The sequence below is a fragment of the Vicugna pacos genome, chromosome 1 (genome assembly GCF_048564905.1).
Source record: "Vicugna pacos chromosome 1, VicPac4, whole genome shotgun sequence".
Taxonomy (NCBI): domain Eukaryota; kingdom Metazoa; phylum Chordata; class Mammalia; order Artiodactyla; family Camelidae; genus Vicugna; species Vicugna pacos.
Genome location: NC_132987.1, coordinates 17,611,211 through 17,619,859, shown reverse-complemented (window position 1 = coordinate 17,619,859; position 8,649 = coordinate 17,611,211).

Here is an 8,649-nt window from a genome sequence, read left to right as displayed (position 1 = left end):
TTTCCCCCATCATTGATTTAATTGAATCCCATATATTCTGACACTTAGCATTTCTTTTCCAGAAATTTTTAATCAAGGCAAAAACAGAAAATAATTAGACATAAATAAGTAATACAGTTGATAAATGGTAGTTCTCTCATACACACACAGACAAAATCCTCTAGCTCACCTAATCAAGAAAGAGCATAAATACCAAAAAGTAAATAAAAGGAAGAAGTAGCCACTGAAGCAGGGTATTCAAATAAACATAGGACTACTTTGCATAACTTAGTACAAGTGAATTTGATAAGTGAATGACTAATTTCCTAGGAAAATAGAATATTTAAATTCATCCTAGTAGAGAAAGTGAAAATAATTTCTATAGAAGGAGTTATCAAGGGACTACTCCTGGTTCAGATGGTTTCCGGAGAAACTTCCAAACCTTTTAAAGGCCAGATAATCCCTAATGTTAGATAAAGTGTTCCGAAATAGAGAAAATGAAGGAAAGTTCATAGTTTCTTTTAATAAAGCAAGTGTAACATTGATATCCAAATCTGACAAAGACTGCACAAAAAAACCACAAACCAATCTCACATATGAATATTGAGTCCTAACTTCCTAAATAAAGTATTAGCAAACAGAATCTATAGCACATTTTAAGACATAGCCTGACTGATACAAAGATGGTTCAATATCAGGAAGTCTGTTCATATATTCACACAGTAATAGATCTAAGGACAAACACAGTTATCCCTATGGATGATGAAAAGGCCTTTGACAAAGGTGAACACCCATGTCTGATTTTTTTTTTTAAGTAAAATTTAGCATCTTGTTTAACAGGGAAATACTATCAGTATTCCCATCAAAGGAAAGTAAGCACAAAGTCAAGGAATAAGAGGAAGATATGTCTGCTACATTTCAACACTCAGTGAAAACAGCAAATCAGGCAAAAGAAAACGATGAGGGGCATCAGAATTGCAAAGGCAGAACTATCTAATACAGACGAGTGGAAAACACCAGGATTTCAAAAACGAATAAACCACTAAAGCAATATGTAAATAAAGTAATACAGCAAAGTAATAAGATAAAATTAATACACAAATCAATAGTTTCACACACAACTACAAGTGAGTAGCATTATATGAGCAAAAACAAAAAGCAATGCTTAATGAGAAATGTGTAAAACCTATAGTGAGGAAAACCTTAAAATACACTTGGAAAATGCAAAAGTAGACTTGAACTAATAGAAAAACATGGTGTTTTGTTTTGTTTACCATGTACACCATAAACAACGTTAAAAGACACGACAAACTGGAAGAATAGATTTGCAACTCAGATCACAGATGAAGGGCTTGTCATTTATAATATTGCTTTAGTTTCAGGTGTATAGCAAAGTGGTTTTATATATATATATATATATATATATATATATATATATATATATATATATATATTCAGATTCTTTTCCATTATAGGTAATTACAAGATATTGAATATAGTTTCCTGTGCTATACATTAATTCCTTGTTGATTATCCAGTTTATATATAATAGTGTCTATCTGTTAGTTTCACACTCCTAATTTATCCCTCCCCTGATCCTTTCCCCTTTGGTAGCCATAGTTTGTTTTCTGTGTTTCTGTTTTGTAAATAAATCATTTGTATTATTTTTTAGATTCCACATATAAGTGATATCATATAATATTTATTTCTCTGACTTAGTATGATCATCTCTAGGTCCATCCATGTTGCTGCAACCGGCATTATTTCATTCTTTTTTATGGCTGAGTAATATCCTATTGTATATATTTACCATATTTTCTTTACACATTCATCTGTTGATGGACACAAGTTGCTTTCATATCTTGACCATTGTAAATAGTGCTGCTATGAATATTGGGGTGCTTATGTCTTTTCAAATTAGAGTTCTCATCTTTTCCGGATAAATGCCTAGGAGTGAGATTGCTGAATCATACAGTAGCTCTATTTTTAGTTTTCTAAGGAAACTCCATACTGTTTTCCATAGGGGCTGCACCAATTTACATTCCCACCAACAGTACAGGATGGTTCCCTTTTCCCCACACTCTAGCATTTATTTGTAGACTTTTTGATGATGGCCATTCTGACTGGTGTGAACTGATACCTCATTGTAGTTATCAAAACTATATTTAAAAGGAATACTCAGATATACTTCCTCCCATTCTGAACTCCTTCACCCTGTTACTCCCTCTCCCACTCTTTTCATTAGTTTCTAGTTTATCCTAATATCTGAAATGGTGATATTGCAGGTGGACCTTTAAAGTGATCGAAACCCAAAACTTGTAAGTTGCGGAGGTCAAGGATTCTTGACCCACAAGCATCAATTCCTTTTTCTGGTAGTAGCACCACATTATGTCTTTGGGATTCACCCCTACTTACTACACTGGTGTTGCCCTCATCTGTCCAAGGATAGTCATGTGACTCAAATTATACCAGTTGGATGCTCCCTCCCTGGAATATGGATTTTGATCAGAGAGATAAAAAGATGAAAATGGTTGTTCCAATGGCAGTACCCAGACAAAACTGTTGAGTGGTTTCTACTATCTACTCTATATCCTCAGAATTGCTCTTTTCTTAGCATAGTGTTTCAGCCCTCCTTTCACCTTCTAATCCCAAGTTCCCATCTTGTTTCCTTCCACTAAATTCCCCTCTCATTTAATTTAGCCAGCATGAGTTTTGGTGCTTGCAACCTAAATACCCTGATACGTATGCTCCTGAACGTTAATGCACTTGTAATTGTAATACGTGAAGAAAAAACAAAGTAAGAAACGTAGGGCCCTCATCTATTGTGCTTTTAATTCTTCTTTATCAGCTTAGGCCACTCATTTATTCATTCACTCAAGAAGTATTTATTGAGATAAATATGTCCCACTACACTACACAGTGATGCAATGAAGAGAAAAACCAGTCATAATTCCTGCTTTCATAGAGCTCGTAGGGAAGTTAATACTAATAAAATAATCACTAATAAAATAATAAAAATTTCATAATTGTGAAATTTCAACTACAGCAGTGTGACAAATGAGAGGAACATAGTGGTGCAAGAGCAAATCAAAGGGACATCTGACTCCCAGGTATTGTTTAATATAATACCTACTGGAGGCCTTGGTTCCAGCTATAAAATAAGAAAAGAACATAGATACAAAGGTTGGAAAGGAAACATTACCTGCAGACCATCTATATGTAGATAATCTGTATAGAAAGGAAAACAGCAAAATACAAAGATTCACACAAATAAACAAGATCAACAGAAGTTTACCAGAGTCAAAGACACTTTTAAAAATCACAGCATTTTTTCTAAAACAGCAATAAGCCTTAAGTGATAGAGACAACACAGCAACAAGAAAAATGCAAACATTCCTGGAAAATAATATAACAAAAATGCACAAGATTTCCGTAAAGAAATACTGAAAACTGTATTAAAGGAAATAATTTACTATTTAAATATATGAGGAAATAGTCTAGGATTCTGGATGTGATAACTTAACATTGTAAACGTGTTAATTCTTGCCTGAACAACAACTACCAATTACTCCAAACCACATGGGAGAAGATAATGGACTCCATCCTAGGAATTTAACAAATGTAGAAAGTTAAATTTTAGTATAAATTATAGTAGTGAAATTATAAAGAAGATTCAAAATCAGTTCCTAAAAGTATACAAAAGTATAGTAATAAGGAAGAATGCTGTGAAATATTGATATGACCACTATCTTTATTTTTAATATATATAATATGGAGATGAAAGGCTAGGGAAGAATATCAAAGGATTCCAAAGCATTTCAGTTGCTTTTCTTTGTCCATTTTGGACTTCTCTACATATTAACTTACTGAATACAAGGTGGGAAGTTCCTGGTGATTTCCTGAATTCTTCATTAGTAACTGTACCAAACTTTTGAACTCTCATCAAAAGGCTGTGTTCATCAATCATTGCTGGGATACTCAATTGTTTTAATTTAAATTTTGGGTTTTTTTTTTTTTGAATTGCTTGTGTGTTCACATAGTACAGAATTCCAATAATACTAGGTGCATATGATGAAAAATCTATTCCTGTCTGTTTCCTAGTCACTCAGTTGCTTTCCCTAGAGTCAAATCAATAGTTGAATTTCTCAAGAGGACATTAATGAACTCATTTACAAAAGAATTAGACTTGCAGACATAGTAAACAATCTTACGGTTACTGGGGGAAAAGGGATGGGAAGGGATAAGTTTGGGAGTCTGAGATTTGCAAATGTTAATCATTATATATAAAAATGGATAAAAATTTTCTTCTGTATAGCACAGGGAACCATATTCAGTATCTTGTAATAACCTTTAATGAAAAAGAATATGAAAATGAATATATGCTGTACACTGGAATTTGACACATTGTAACTGATTATATTTCAGTTAAAAAAAAAGTTGAATTTATTTTCCTACTCTATTTTGAGAATGATAGTGGCAATCCACACATTCTTTTCTTTCCGTGCTTTGTATCACTTAAAATATATAGTTTGGAGATGAGTCCATGTCCGTGTATAAATTTCCTCCTTGTTTTTTTATGGAAGCATATTATTCCATTGTATGGGTGTATCTTAATTTATTAAACCAGTCCCTTCTGATGGACATTACATTCTTCCTAACCCTTTGAAAATAAACACAGTGAAAATGAAAATATATGTCATTTCACTCATGTGCAACAAAATCTCTAGGATAAATTCTTGGTAATAGAATTGCTGGACAAGGATATATTGGTTTATAATTTTGCTAAGTATGGCTTAACTGTTCTCTGCTGAGGCTGTACAAATTTATGCTCCCAGCAATCTGTGAGAGTGATTGTTTCTCCACACCTTTTCCAATACCTTATGTTATTAAATTTCACAGGCATTGAGAGATGAAAAATAGTATCCTAGGGCAGCTTTTAATTATCATATGGATAAGACTGAATATCTTCATATATTGAAGTCTATTTGTATTTCTTTTACTGTAGACTGCCTGGTCATAGCCTTTCCCTAATTTTCTACTGGATTGAAGTTTAATTTCTTACTGATTTATAAACTTTTTATGTTAACGGGCAATTTGTTACTTTACTATTTGTCTCTGACTTACTATTAAGGAGTCTGTAATCACTGGGTTACAGGTCTAGGTCTTTTTATAAAATAAAATGACAAAGTCAAACAAAACACAGAATCAGAATACCTCACAAGATAAGTGTAGTTACTGAATTATTAGGTGAACACTCTTGTCATCCAGGTCACCCAGATGACTAGAACTTTGCCATTTACCCCAGAAGTTCCTCCAGAGCCCCATTCTGATCTTGGTAACCTTCCTTCTTCCAAAACTATCCATTATCCTGTCTTTTACAGTTATCACTTTCTTGTGTTTCTTTATAGTTTTTCACCTGTGGGCAATCCTAGATACTATAGTTTAGTCTTGTCCATTCAAAAAATTATGTCTTTAAGAGGTTTTTACTCTTCAGGATTTCACTCCACTGTTCCTTTTCCTTACACTTTTCAAATGAAGATTCCAGGACTTTTGATGTGTAGTCTTCCACAGTCTCGATTTTGCCCTTGGTGCAGTTCAACACGTTCCTTTATCCTCTGTTTTCCCTGCAAATTGGCAGCTGGAGCCAGATGCTTTATCAGACTTGGGGAAAAGCCCTTTGAAAAGACCATAGGTGGTGCTGTGTTCCTTCAACAGCAGGCACACAATGTCTGGTTTTCTTTCTTTTTGTGATATTAGCAGCATTTGTTGCTCAATGTCTGGATGCAGTAATTAACTGGGAGTTGAAAAACAGTGATATTTTAACACATAATGGAAAATATGAAAAAATATACACGTATGTATGTGTATAACTGCACACTGCTTTATTTGCTGTGTACCTGAAACTGACATTGTAAATCAACTACACTTCAATTAAAAATTAAAAAAGAAAAATAGTGATATTCTAATTCAATAATGTATTTTTCATTTACTAGTTGGAATATTTTTTTACTTTTGGTTTTACTTGATTTTTTCTCTTTTCTCTTTTTTAAATTTTTTTCTTCAAAAAATTTTTAATATTTTTTCTTTTTTTTGGAATTTTTAAAGTACTACTATTTTTATAGCTAATAACCAATAGTGCAATTTTATATGGGAAACATAGGATAAACGTTTGATTCTTTCTCTTACAAGTCTTCCGATAATGAATTGAATCCCTATCACAGTCCAAAACTGGTCAATCAGTTTTTAAAACCTATGGATGAAAACATATTAAATAAGTTTCAGTCAGTTGCACTTTTGCCTTTTAAAGCTATGTGTCCTATTTTTGTTAGTAGAAACCCCTACCACTGAGTCATTTTGACATCTTTCCTTGCTATCTGGTGTGAAAATATATTCCAAACTCTTCTGTATTTTTTTCTTCTCAGGAATGAAATGAATCATTTTCCCCAAGAAGCCCCTGTTTCTCTTTGTGAGACATATTTCATGACCACAATGTGGGTACAAGTGTTGTTGATTGTTACTGAATTGGTCATTGTTTCTAGGCCTCTTCAATGGACAGAGCTAGGAAAACTGCACACGCACGTGCGCACGCACACACACACACACCACTTCATGCATTCATACTTCCAATTCAAATTCAAGATTACAGGATGTTTCCCTTAACCTCTTATGTATTACACCAATTTCTCCTATCTTTCGCACTGGAAATCCTGATTTCAAGGACCTACGGTAGAAGAGAATTAGAATTTCCTATAATGGCTCATTTACTTTAACCTGTAATATGCACATACAAATCTCAGAAAAATACAGCTACTGAGAAGAGTAATTTTTTTGCATATGTGCTCTCTATTTTCTCCCCATTTCATTTTTTGATTATTGATACAGTTAATTTTAAGTCTCTCATCTTACTAATTTTAAAAATTGCTCCTGCTTTTTGTTCACCTCTTCTTCCGTTTCTGGCTGATTTTGGATTAATTGAATATTTTGATTCAATTAATATTCAAAAGTATGATTCAATTTTCTCTTTTGTTGCCTTATTAGCCATAAGCTTAGTTGTGTTATTTTAGTGGATGCTTTAGCGTTTATAGTGTACATCTTTAAGTTATGACAGTTTATCTTCAAGGATATTATACCACTTCCCATGGAGTGTAAGAACCTTACAATAATATACTTCCATTGCTTCCCTCCCAGCCTTTATGCCATTTTGATACACATTTTATTTTTATGTGTTATATACTCCAAACTGTATTACTTTGATTTTTATCTAAACAGTGAATTATATTTTAAAGGAACTGAAATAAGAAAAATGCTTGTATGTTTATCCATGTAGTTACCATTTTTGGTGTTCTTCATTCCCTTGTATAGATTCATATTTCCTGGTATAATTTTTCTTCTACCTCAAGGACTTCATTTAACATTTTCCTGTGGTGCAGGTTTGCTCGTGATTAATCCTTTCAGCTTTTGTATAGCTAAAAAAAATCTCTATTTTGCCTTCAACTTGAAAGTTATTTTCACTGGGAACAGAATTCTAGGTTGACAGTTTGTGTTGTTGTTGCTGGTGCTGTTCAGTACTTTAAAATGTTGCTTCTCTGTCTTCTCTTTTACATCGTTTTTGACAATGAAGGAATAATGCCATCCTCTCCTTAGTTCCTCTTTGTAGTGAGGATTTTTTCCTCTGATTGCTTTTTAGAATTTTCTCTTTACCCTGGTTCTGAGCTATTTTATTATGATGTGTCTTGGTGTAATTTTCTTCATGCTTCTTATGCTGGAGGTTAGTTAATCTCTTGGATCTGTGGCTTTATAATTTCTATCAAATTTGTAAACATTTTGGCATTATTTTTACAACTATTTTCTCTATCACCACTCTCTGTATCCTTCTTTGGGGATTCCAATTACACATATATCAGACAGCTTGAGGTTGTTCCATAGTTCACTGACTGATCTTCTGTTCATTTAAAAAAATTCCTTTTTCTTTCTGGATGACTTCTATTGTTATGTCTTTCATATTTCTATTGCTATGTCAAGGATATTCTTTTCTTCTGCAATTTCAAATCTGCCACTTACCTCATCAATATATTTTTCATCTCTAACACTGTAGCTTTAATCTCTAGTTTAACTTGGGTCTTTTTTATACTTCCATGTCTCTTCTTAGCTTTTTGAACATAATAATATTTTAATAATAACTTTTAATATATATTTTTTCTAATTTTAACATGGTTCAGTTCTTGGTTGGTCAACTGATTGGGTTTACTTTTTATTATAAGTTGTATTTTCCACTTCTTTGCATGCATGGTAATTTTGATCAGATGTGACACACTGAATTTTGCTTTCTTGGATGCTGGATATTTTTTCTTTATATTCTTTTTTTCCCTTCCAGTTTCATTGAGATGTAATTGACATAGAGGGCTATAAAGCTTAATGTGCACAGCATAATAATTTGACACATACATAGTAAGGTGATTATCACAATAAGTTTAGTGACTATCTAACATCTCATATAGATAGGAAAAAAAAGAAAAAGAAAAGAAAAATTTTTTTCCTTGTGATGAAAACTCTTAGGATTTACTCTCTTAACAACTTACATATATACCATACAGCACTGTTAATTATATTTATTATGTTGTACATTATATCACCAGTACTTATTTATCTTATAACTGGAAGTTTGTAACT